General features: G+C 55.0%; 1 protein-coding gene across 1 annotated transcript in view; it reads left to right on the top strand.

The window, feature by feature from the left end:
- Window positions 1–3023: 3023 nt before the first annotated feature.
- The window catches only part of Scn5a (sodium voltage-gated channel alpha subunit 5), a 101687-nt gene continuing 92493 nt past the window's right edge, over window positions 3024–12217 (top strand). Inside the window, exon 1 of the mRNA XM_031343503.1 lies at window positions 3024–3058. The gene's annotated coding sequence lies outside the window, so the exon portion shown is untranslated. The remainder of the gene's footprint in view (window positions 3059–12217) is intronic.

Raw genomic sequence — 12217 nt, 5'->3', positions numbered from 1 at the left:
CTCAGAGCCCGGAAAGACAGCGTGTCTAATTCAACTTTGAACCGGAGGAGTGGAAGGATGGGATAACAATGAAAAGAAGAACCTTCGCTGCCTCTATCTAGCTGCTCAGTGCATGTTCCTCATTTACTAAATAGCGCCCGACAAAGAGGGGAGGGTACCCTGGATCCGGAGGATTTCTTAGTGATGGTGGTGCCGAATACTCCAGGTGCCTGCTGCCCTTTCTCGCACTGTGCATCCTGTCTCAGAGTCCCAGTTGTGCGTTCATGATTGAGTCTCCAGTGGGTATGGCTTTTCATTTCTCCTTCCACAGGCTTTACACACACACACACACACACACACACACACAGAGAGAGAGAGAGAGAGAGAGAGAGAGAGACAGAGACAGAGACAGAGACAGAGACAGAGACAGAGACAGAGAGACAGAGAGTCAGAGAGACAGAGAGACAGAGAGAGAGAGATTAAACCAGGTGTATTGATGCACTGTGTAACCCACCTATCCGGGCAACATCCTCTGGCACAGCACTGAGGAGAAAGGATAAAAACCACTCAGAATTAGGAGTAAGGGAGACTTCCTCTCTAATTCCCAGTACCGTTAGTTTCAGCCTCTCTCCGTTCCGAAAGTCCATTTGCAAGTCTGAATCTGAACACTGAATCCAGAGGCTGCTGGTTAAAGATTTCAAGGAGGGTGGGTCGTTCCGGTCCTTGATTTGCCTCCTGCCTGATGGGTGTGGGTTTCAGCTCTGCGAAGGTGAGTCCCCACTGCGGGATCTATCCGCAAGGGGACCGTTGGATGCACTTCTCATCTTGACCACTAGTGGGAGCTGCTGCCCAACCTCAGGCCTGACAGGAGTTAGAGGCCAGCCGCTGAGTGATTTGTGGTCCATCAGTCAGACCCTCTGGGGTTCATCCCTGTCAGAGTCTGGAACATCACTGTGGATTGATTTCTTACATATCCTCCACGGTACCAGAAACTCCTGGAGCCCCACACTCAAGTCCCAAATGGACAACACCACTGGCCCACAGCCACCTCTTCAAAATTCCAAGAAAGAAGTTGCTGGGCACACTTTCAAGACTTGTGAGGCAAAAACAGGCAGGTCGCTGTGAACTCAAGACCAGGAGAGCCAGAGTTACATGGTGAGACTGTGTCTCAAAACAAAACAAAACTGTATGTGTGTGTGTGTGTGCACGCATGCGTGTATGTGTGCCTGTGCATGCGCGCGCGTGTGTGCGTGTGTGTGTGAGTGTGTGCATGTGTGAGAGTGTGTGCGTGTGTGTGCATGTGTGTGTGCGTGCATGTGTGTGTGTGTGCACGCATGTATGTGTGCACATGTGCGTGCGCCCGTGTGTGTGTGTGTGTGTGCATGTGTGTGTGTGAGTGTGTATACATGTGTGCGCGCATGTGTGTGAGTGTGTGCGCGCATGTGTGTATGTGTGCGTGTGCATGCACGCGCGCGTGAGGGTGTGTACGGGTGTGAGTGTGTTGCGTGTGTGTGCATGTGTGTGAGTGTGTGTGTGTGTATGTGTGCGTGCATGCGTGTGTGAGTGTGTGTGTGCATGTGTGTGAGCGTGTGCGTGTGTGTGTGTGAGTGTATGTATATGCATGCGTGTGTGAGTGTGTGTGTGTGTGTGTTTCAGCTCTCACACAAGCACATGTATGACCCATGCATATCCTGGCTCCCAAACCCAGAACCCCAGCGCCCTTTGAAGGCCAGTGCCAGCTTTACCTTCCCAGAGTGCTTGTTTCCTAGCAGCCTGACAACACTGCAGAGAAGGAGAACTCTCCGGGAAAAGGACAGCGTGTGTGTTTGTGTGCACCTCTGTGTTCCTGTGATAGCTCTGGACGCTGGAGCGCTGTCCTTCACAATGGCCTATGGTACTGGCCTCTCATGTTTAATTAAATATGGGAGATGTACTCCCGCTGGCCCCGTGCCTCTCCCTGTGGGTCTGCCTGACTGTATGAGCCAATGTATGAATCTGTACCTACATGTACACGGTTGTCTGTCCAAGTGTATGAGTGCTTGCGACAGTGTCCTTGTTGGACAGTGCTGTCGGTGTGGAACTTGGTATCCCTCTGTAGGTCAACGTCTCCAGAGGGTGCGTGTGTGGAGATGTTCCTGTCTGTGTGTTGGCTAGTGTTGGCTGTTTGTGTGTTTAATACAGAGTCTGGGGTGTGTTTGATTTCTGTCTGCTCCCATGTGTCAGCATGACCACATAAATATCTATATTGCATGGATTTCTGTACTGTCATTGTGGCTCTAGAAATGTGGTTCTAAGTGTCCCCACATCAATGTGTCAATGGATGTCTCTAAGTCACGTGGTATAATTAGGTTTATCAGTATGTGTTCCTCAACGCCAGAGTATGTCAATGGTGGCTCGGTATCTGGATCCGTGTCCACGTATGTCAGTGTAAGTGCATGTGTGTCAGTGTGTCTCAGCATGGATGTCAGGTCATGCCCATGTCCATGCACGTGGATAAATGAGGTGCCTGGGGTAGGGTCCCCAGATCATCGAGGAGGGGCGTGTCTGTGTACTCTGGCTTGGGCAGTGCGTGTGCCAACGTTTGTCGGTGTGTGCCGGTCCAGGTCTGCGTGGGTGGCTCTCTGTAGCGAGGCGTCCGCAGGTCGGCGTGCGTCCGCATGTCTGTCTGTCCGTGTCCGTGTGGGCGGCCGTCTCCAGCAGGGCGCGCCCGGGGTCAAAGTGGTGGGCGTGCGCCCCGCCGGGCAGGGTGGCTCTCCCCGCGAGCCAGGCGGGCGCAGCGCCACGTGCGGAGCCCCGGGCGCGTCGCTCTGGGGCGGAGCCAGCCCGGGGCCCCGGAGCCCCAGGCCGAGCCCAGGCGGGGCCCGCCCCCGACCCCGCCCCCAGCCCGAGCCCGCGCCGCCCGCCGAGCCCGGGAGCCCGAGCGGAGCGGCGGAGCCGAGACGGCGGCGGCACCCGTGGGATGCGGGGATCGCGCCCCCGGGGCCGCTGAGCCTGCGCCCGCTGCCCCAAGCCCTACGCCGAGCCGAGCCCGCGCCGCGCTGAAGCCGCCCACCCCTAGGCGCGGGCAGGGGACCAGCAGGTGAGCGATCACCCTCCGTGTCCCGCAGCCCCCCGCGCCCCTCTGTCCGCCGCCGCCGCCCAACTTTCCTCCCCGATGGCCCGGAGCCGCCCGGCCCGGTCCCCAGCCCCCGCAGCCACTGTCCCCGAGGGGGGAGGGGCAGGAGAGGCGCAGGTGGCCCGGGCCGGGGTTCCCCTGGTCGTCTCTGATCGCCGCGGGTCTCCTCCCGTCCCCTCTCCTTCCGGGTTCCCCGTGCGCTGTCGAGGGCCGGGGGATGGGGAGATTCGGCCCCGGCTCCCGGACCATCGCTGGCGCAGGCTCGCCGAGGGGCTGGGATTGGGACCCGGATTCCCGAGGCCGGAGACCCCAAGGTCAGAGCAGCGACAAGGCGCGCGGAGAATGTGGCTCTCGAGAGCTGGGGGTGAAAGGGCTGAGCGGACACTGATCGGGGCTAGGGAGCAGGCCAAGCGCTCCTTTGCTCTGGGCCCCGGGGGTGGAGGAACCCGGCACTGGGGCTATGCCCTCGGTTAGACGAGATCTCTGCACCCTAGGAAGGAATCTGTGAACTCTATTGGGGGTCAGATCTACCAGTGTGCCCTGTCTTTGGGCGCTCCCACCACGCCAAGATCTTGGTGCCCTGTTGTAGCCTTGAAGCGGTCGCATCTCCTCTTGTCTCTGTGCGCTCTGAGAAGGGAGAGATCTCTGGACATGGAAATTCGGGAGAATTCTTTACCCTCCTTGGTTTGACCTGGACAGACTTGCGCACCCACCCGGACGGGAGAGGGAGGAGGTCTCGGACCTCTGCATTATTTGATCTTATTTGATCGTCTTTGGAGGTGCCCTGAGAGGAAGTGGAGGTGCCTAGCTTTGTCTGAGTATTGGTGGGGACAGTGATATGGTGGGGACTGGTGGCCGCAGTGCTCATGATGCGAGGAGGAAACACTCAGGATGAGGCCTGGCTGTAGGCAGGCCTTCCAAACACCTGTTGGAGGGCAGCTTACAAAGATCGGATCGGCCATGGAACTCACTCTTGTCTCCTTAGCGACTTCTGTCTAGTGGGACTGTGGGATCAGTGTGCCCTTGGGGTCCTGAGCTGCCCCTTACAGCAGTGACCCCCAAGCACCATCTAGAGAGGCACAGAACAGGACCTCCATGAACCCCAGACCTTCTGTAGATTCCCTGTGGTTCAGAACTAAGGCTCCGCGCAGCCAAGGGCGACACTACCCCTCCACTTCTCTACTGGTCCCTTCCCACTTAGAATTTGGCTGGATGCACATAAATGATGGTAATACACTGGACGGTGAACTGAAGGTGGGACAGGCTGCTGCCACAGAAGCAAGAGACAGCTGGAACAGGGGACACTAGGTCTTTGCTAGAAGGTTCAAGGTTCCGAAACTCTCACTACCACCACCTGTAATGGGGGGGGGGGGTCAATAACTTATCCAAGGTCACACAGAATCATTGGACTGGGGAGAACCCCCAGGATAAAAATCCCTTGGAATTGACTTCTTGGAGTCCACATTGGCTCAGAACTGACCAAAGAGTGTCTAAGTAGAGAGGAGAATGGCCCTCAGGTGCTAAGAACCCATTTTCAAAGCCTGATGTGGCCTGGACAGCTGTCGTCCTCTAGAGAGCCTAGTCCCTGTATGTGGTGGCCATCAGAGCTCCTCTGGAAGAATTCCAGGGTTGACTCACTTGGCATGAAGAGCAAGCATGGAGGAACAGTGGGAAGCAGCGGAGACAGCTGGGGATGGGGGAGTGGAGGAGGCCGGTGCCCAGGCAATTCACAGAGAAGAGGCTCCGAGGGGCAACCGGCAGCAGTGAAAGACCCGCAGGTCCTTTCACTGGAGACTCATTCCTGTCCCCAAGAAAGCTTTTAGAAGAGTGCAATGACAGAAGTGTCTCCCCAGAAACACAGTAGAGGTCACGATGATTTTGATTAAGAGAGTTAAGAGTATTGCTTAGCCTAGATAACCTTCCGCTTGGGTTTTGAAGCATGAACAGAAGTTTTCCAGGTGAGGATAGTGTAGTTCCATCATCCATCAATCGATACAAAATGCAGAGGGATAAACTAGCTCTGAGCCGGGTGATCCGTTGGGCCCCGTGTTGTGAGGAGAAGCCGAGGCCACAGTCACGGGGGCATTAGCAAGCTCTTCTCATGAATTGGGAATTTATCCTTAGTAATGGTTCTAAAAATAGCTAACAGGCACTGAGTGCTTTCTGTAGACCAGACCACACCAGGCACTTCGTAGGGTTCATCTCCCAGAGTGTCCACATCAGCCCAAAGTGGGGACCTCAGTCACAACCATTCTGCAGATGATAAAGCTAAAGGCCAGCCGGGAAGGGAGCAGCTGGGTCATGGCGCGTGGCTCCCAAGGAGCCTGACAATGCTGTAGATGGGGCCTGTGCAGACTTAGAAAGCCCTTCAGCTGAGGGGGTGCATGAGGCAGGCCACTGGTGACACCCTGCCTTCCGGGCACCCAGAGCTACCCACCCTTTACCCTGTATATACAGTGAGGGGCATGGGTGGGTGAAGTCTGGGTGGTCAAGCTTGATCTGAGCAGTTTGACTTCAATTGGGCGTTAGAGGGAAGGATCCAGGAATGAAGCTTCCTGAAGGAGATGGGGCTGGAGGTAGGTGCTGCAGAAGGCAGCATGGGCTGTTCGTGGGAACCAGGGCTGCCTGGCCACCGGAACGTCGGGAAGCTTTACATAAAAACATCTGCTTGGAGCTCCTCCCCCAGGCATGCTAATTATCTTGGTTCTGGGGTGGAGCAGGCAGCGTCCTTCTGAAAACAGAAGACAGGTGGTTCTGATGGTGTTAGAGGCTGGAGCCAGATGCTCAGAGACACTGGACAGCCTGGTCAGCAGGAAAGCCAGGAGGGTATGTGGCACCGACCAGAGGCAGAAAGGGCCCCTCCCCCAGGGAAGGGAAATCCCCCATTTCTGCTGAGAGATTTTTAGGAGGTACCGTCTGCGCTGTTCATGGGCAGATGAACAAGAATGAATAATTTAGAGAGAAGTGCCCATTAGATTGAGCTGCAGAGAGGGCACCGGTGACCTCGGCAAGAGAGATGGCACTCTCTGAGCCCACGGGATGTGGTGCCCGGCGTGGATGGGTTCTGGTGAATGAACACACTGGGCATGCAAGCTGGTTTGGAGTGTGTTAAGGCATGACCAGGAGCTGGTGGTCTGGGGGAACACGGTGGACAGCAGTCTCAAGGGTTTGACGGCTGGAGAGAGAGGGAGCACATGAGGGGTGGGTCCATTTCGGCTTTAGGTAGAACCTGAGTAGGTACCGTTGACGAGGCAGTCCTGCGGTGCATCATGGGCAAGGGCTTATGGAAAAAAGTCTCAAGTAAAGGACCAAAAGTCTGTAGCTCAAAACTGCACCTGAGAAGTGCACACGTCACAGTTTGCCCATTGGGCCAGTCAGGGAGGCCAGGGTGAGGTGACCTCTGTACGGAAGGTCATGGTGGGAACTGATCCCCGCCCCTGCATGCTGAGTGGGTCCCTTTCTCTAGGGAGAAAAGGGAATCCCCAAAGCTGTGTTTAGAGACAAGAGGCAGGTGGGGCCTGCCTAGAGCAGGTGTCCATGGTGACAGAATTTGGACGAGGGAGGCTGGAACCAAACTCCCACAGCTAGACTGAGGAGGGGGAGGCAGAGAGAAGACACAGTTGGAGGCTGGACATCTGGGGAGCAGTGCAGCTGTAGGAATGCCCGGGTCTGATAGCTACCCCTTCTGCCAGGCCAGGGTAATCACACACAGAGTTCAGAGGCAATAGAGCCCAGCCTGGAAGGTGGGGTGGGCAGTACAGAGAAAACCTTCAGCATCTACTGTGTGCCTTGGAAGGTTCTAAGTATCAAAGCCAGGCACAGCGGCTGTAAAGTTTGCATAGTCCTGGGGAGAGAGAGACTATGTATCATGAAACAGGTAGAGGATAATTTTAGGTAGTGGCAAGTGCCATGGAAGGGTGAACCAGGATTCCTGGTGAGGGACGGTGAATCCGAGTAGCCTAGCTGACCAGGGAGCCTCTGAAGGAGACAGCCGATCAGGAATACCAAGAAAGATGTAGGGAGAGCATACTGAGAGGGAAGCTGTCTGTGCAAAGGCCCTGAGGCAGAAACTAGCTCAAGGATGTCCGCCGTGGCTGGAGCAGAGGGTGAGGAATGTAGAGAAGCCAAGCCTCCCTTGTGGCCCCGCCCCCTCAGTAGACTGCCCCTTCTGTGTGCCTACACCACTCTCCTTGGGCTGCCGCTGGCAGCAGTTCTTGGGAATGAAGCTATTTTTAGATACGACTCTCCTCTCCTGTGGGCCCAGAACATACCGTGTCTTTTAAAGATGATCAATATGTGCTGGCACTATTTATAGAGACCCCATGTCAACTCCTGGGGCCTGGGACCCCCAGACTTTTGGGATAGGCATTACAGTACAACCTTAGAGACACTGACATACAGTCTTCAGTCGACTCCTTGGTCTATCTTCTACTCTCGAGGGGTACCGAGGACCTTGGAGCCTCCCACTATCACCCTGGGCCCGAAAGACCTGTCCAGGACAGACAGAAGACAAGCTTGGAATGGAGGTCCAGGCACCCCTATGGAGAGCTGGTCAGTGTGGAACAGCAGGAAGCCTGCCTGCAGGAGACAGGCCTGGAGTCTACCGGGAAAGGCTGCAAGGGAGGGAGGGCTGAGCTTGGTTCTCCCAGCCTGTAGTTGGCGGTGCTCGGTACAGATAGGGTGTTTATGCTCTGGGCCTGAGCCCTTTCTCGCCTCTTCAGTGCAGTCTCATTAAGTCTCCCAGGGAGTCAGTGGAAAGTGGAGTCCCCCAAGGGGTATTTGCTGATGGCAGGGGTGGAGTTGTTCTTCCAGTGCCTGTGTGGCCCTGTGTTTCTCTTGCCCACTCAGAGAGCCCTGTGTGCTGACTACCAACGGCTGTTCTTACACCCCTGGAGCCAGGGACAGCACTGGCTACCCTGGGGTCTCAGGGTCACCCAGGGACACAGGCAGGCCCTAGCCAGTCAGGACCTTGGTCCTGGATGCCACTTTGTGAACAGTGGCTTATCTTGGACTGGGAAGGTAGAAAACACCTCTCTGGCAGGAATGGATTCCTGAAAGGACCTGGCGTTGGAGGTGGTTTTCAAAGAGCTTATAAGGCAGGCAGAGGCAGCCTGAGAGCTTAGGCACCAGAGCAGTGTGTAGTCTGCACCTAAGGCAGACTGGGTGGGGAGGGCTGATCGCAGAGCAAGGGTACCCTGCCAAGGGAGGAACCAGTCTCAACAGTCAGTCCCTCTGCCCAGCATTAGAGCCCAGCCTCTTTGATCTAGGCAAGGGACTAAGACCAACCTCTTGGGCTACCCAGCTAAGCTGGGAAGCCCAGGTTATTCCTTCCTTGGCCGGGGCCCCACCCAGGGGTCAGTGCAGGGAAGTCAAGGGACAGAGGCCTACCCACACAGCCAGAGACCTGAGCAGAAGAAGGCCCAGGCACCCAGCGCCCACCCCACAGTGCACTTGGGTCGGATGCAGCACAGACTGCCAGTTAAATAAAGAGACAGCTAGTTGCCAACAGCACTGGAAACCCAGGGAAAGCCCCCACTCGTTCTGTGAGCCCGAGTGCCGATTAGATGTATAATTGCTGAGCTTCCGTTTCAGAATCTGTCCAAGGCAAGGAGACGAGGAAGAAAAAAAAAAACCTTCCTAAGGCGCCTCCGCTGCCTACCATCCCCAGAGAACAGACACCGGCACCCTCTAGTCCTCCTCATCTTCATCTGCGCCCACGTGGGTCACTTCTAGCCTCAATGCACACGTAGTTTACTGTGTACTCACCCACAAATGAGAGCCAGCTTGCCTAAAACAGCCCGCCTGTATTTGTGATGCTCTACAAGAGGCCACGCGAATCTATGTGCTAGGCATTAAGCAGGTGACTGAAAGGGCCAGAGCAGGGACCTTAGGGGACGAGAATGTCTTAGTTGGGTGGCAGTACACACCTAACTGTACACACTTGATGAGTGTGTTTCTTGAGTTTAAATTATACGTCGGTTGAGAAGTGCGTTAAGTGCGTTATATGGTTATAGTATGTCCTGGATACCTTTGTGGCATACATTCTGTGTCTCCGTGGGTTAGTCCATGTCCCTCTGGGCAGTAAGATGCCCCAGAGGGAGAACCTCTCAGCTTTCCTTGGGGGTATGAATAGCTCCTTCGATGTACACAGTAGGTGCCCCATAAATGCCTCGGTTGCCATAGCATCCATACACAGTTCCCCTGTGAAGGCTTTTTTTTCAGCTCAGATATCAGAAAGATGAGTTGGAAGACACAGGACTCGGCAGAGTCAGGTTGCTGGTGGCTGTCTTCTCGCAGTGCACGCTTTGAGGGTCTACAGGAGCCCATGCAGGGCTGTGTGTGTGCGGGGGGTGTGGGGTGGGAGTACTGTTCAGAGTCTGGGATAGGTGGCCCCTTTGTGACTAAGCCAGTCCTCTAACCCTGTCTCTCTGTGGTCACAGGGTGTTAGATCATCCACTTCCCTGCCCTGGGATCGGGGGCTGGGCGATGTTGGGCCCTTGGAGAACCTGTCTTAGAGATTCTGTGCGCACGGGCCTATGAGAAGGCTGATGACAGGGAAGGCTGGGCATGGGGGTAGGGTGCTGGGTTTGCAGGGTACTGCAGTGTGTGTGTGTGTGTGTGTGTGTTGTGTTTAGGGGATCCTATGGATTCTGTGGTTCCCCAGACCTAGCATCTAGACACATACCAGTACAAGGGAGTGGAGGAGCCATTGCTCTGTGCTTTCTGTGGGGGAGTGGGGAGAGAAAAGGACAAGGTTTAGAAGGGAAACTCCCGGTTTTGTCTTTGGCAGGTGTGTGAATCCAAGGTAGGACCCGATGAGCCAGACCCCACCGCAGCTCCTAGCCCTGGACAGAGCCAGGTTCTATTCCTACCTGGGGATTCACTTCTGTAAAACTAAAGCTGATAGGGTTTTCCTGTCTACAGAATTAGCTGGGTGTTGGAATAAATGAGATGCAAATGTGTGTAAATTAGGGCATCCCCAGAAGCTGGGGTGGGCGTGTTCTCCTCGAGAGGGATGGGGGAGATTGGGCAGGACTTCCCCGAGATTTCTGGAAGGGAGGGGGAGGGGCTCAGGCTTGCCCTGCTCCTCCTTGTGGTTGGACTAGACAGGGTTAAAGTCTCTGCTGCAGCCTCAAAGGAGCCAGCCAGCAGGGAGCAGGTTAGCTGAGGCCCGGGTGCAAGGACGTGTCAATGTGCCTTTGATCTGGGAACAGGGACCTCTGAATGCAGAGGCCGGGGCACCAGCTGGCATCCCTGTGGAGCCTTTGTCCAAGCAGTTACCCTGGAGAGCTGGGGTTGTACAGATAATTGCTTGGGCAGGAGGGATGGTGTGAACACTCGGTGGGCCCCATCCCCCCCACTCTCCCATCATCCCTACCTGTGGCTTTAGCTTCTGTGGCCACCCATAACCACTGCCAGAAACCAGGTGGCTACTTTCTGGTCTACCAGTACAAGTCTTTTTTCAACCGCTTCTGTGGCTCCAGCCCCGCCTCCAGAGGCCTGATGCCAGAGCAGGTGGGGCCGTAGAAGATTCACTTTGCTGAGCATCACTGTCCAACCGAACTGGACAGTATCCCTGGATGCCAGCCACGGATGGGGGGAGGGTCCTCTGGTAGTTATATTTTCTGTAAAGTAAAAAGAAAACAGAAGTTATTTTAACATGTTTCTTTTGATCCAGTATTTTATCAAATTAAATATGCAATTAATAGTAATCAACATTAGAAATGATTGATAGACGGGTCGGGATTCTCTACCTCCTGCTAAGCCTGCACTGTGGGTCACACACAGGGTCTGTCCACAGTAGCCCCGTCCTCAGCCCTTAGAGCCACACACCGTGATTGAGTGACTGTTGGGCAGTGCCAGAACCAAGAGGAAAACTGCCAGAGAATCACTTCTGTCAGAGGAAATGCCAATGCTGGGCACAGGCAAGAACTGGCCAATTCTCCTTAGGCGCATCCACTCAGCCTCCTAGGGGCGAACCAGCCCTCTTTACACACAGTAATCTCCCTTTCTCTCAGTTTGGGCCAGAGATGAAGGAGACAGGTAGTGAGTGCAGTGGTTAGGAGCTTTCTAATGTCTGAGTATCAGATTTCTCACCTAGAAAGGAAGGCTAATAACCTCCTCCGTTCGTGGGATTGTAGCAAGGATGAAATGCCATGCTCCAAAACAGCACTCACTGACACATGTGCACACTCACTCAAACATGCACACACACACACATACACACACTCGTACAATGACAGACTCATAAAGAACATGAGGTAACTCTGGCATGGCTCTTAGCCCCATGTCTACTCCCCACCCCTCGAAGGGGCCAGAGTCAGGGTGTGGCTTCTCCTCTAGACAGCTTTTACCCAAGCATTTGCTCCTTCACCTATCCAATTCATTCTGCTCTGCTCCGAGAGCTCAAGATAAATGCTGGGGGTTGGGGGTGAGGTAAGGTGTACATAGAAATGAAGTCTCTGCTAGGTTGTAAGCATTCAGGTGTCCCAGGGACTTAAAAGGAAAGAGACAGACAGGGTGGTCTGGTGTGGAAGGAGGCGCTCTGAGCGGGGTCTCCATGCAGACAATAATTCAGTTACTTGGTGTGTAACAGTGTACACACAGTGGTGACGGGCCACATAGAGGACTGGGGTCTCTGGAGGCTCAGAGAGCTGCAAAGTACCTACTACCTGGTGTGCTGTAGCTATCCTAACATCTCAGCACAGGGCTGTCCTTGTGTGTGTGTGTGTGTGTGTGTGCGGCACAGAGCTGTCCTTGTGTGTGTGTGTGTGTGTGTGTGTGTGTGTGTGTGCGGCATAGAGCTGTCCTTGTGTGTGTGTGTGTGTGGCACAGAGCTGTCTTTGTGTGTGCGTGTGCAGCACAGAGCTGTCCTTGTGTGTGTGTGTGCGTGTGCAGCACAGAGCTGTCCTTGTGTGTGTGTGTGCAGCACAGAGCTGTCCTTGTGTGTGTGCATGTGTGCAGCACAGAGCTGTCCTTGTGTGTGTGTGTGCGTGTGCAGCACAGAGCTGTCCTTGTGTGTGCGTGTGCAGCACAGAGCTGTCCTTATGTGTGCGTGTGCAGCACAGAGCTGTCCTTGTGTTTGTGTGTGTGTGGCACAGAGCTGTCCTTGTGTGTGTGTGT

The sequence above is a fragment of the Mastomys coucha genome, unplaced genomic scaffold, assembly GCF_008632895.1.
Source record: "Mastomys coucha isolate ucsf_1 unplaced genomic scaffold, UCSF_Mcou_1 pScaffold23, whole genome shotgun sequence".
Classification (NCBI taxonomy): Eukaryota; Metazoa; Chordata; class Mammalia; order Rodentia; family Muridae; genus Mastomys; species Mastomys coucha.
This window is presented reverse-complemented; position numbering and strand designations above follow the sequence as displayed.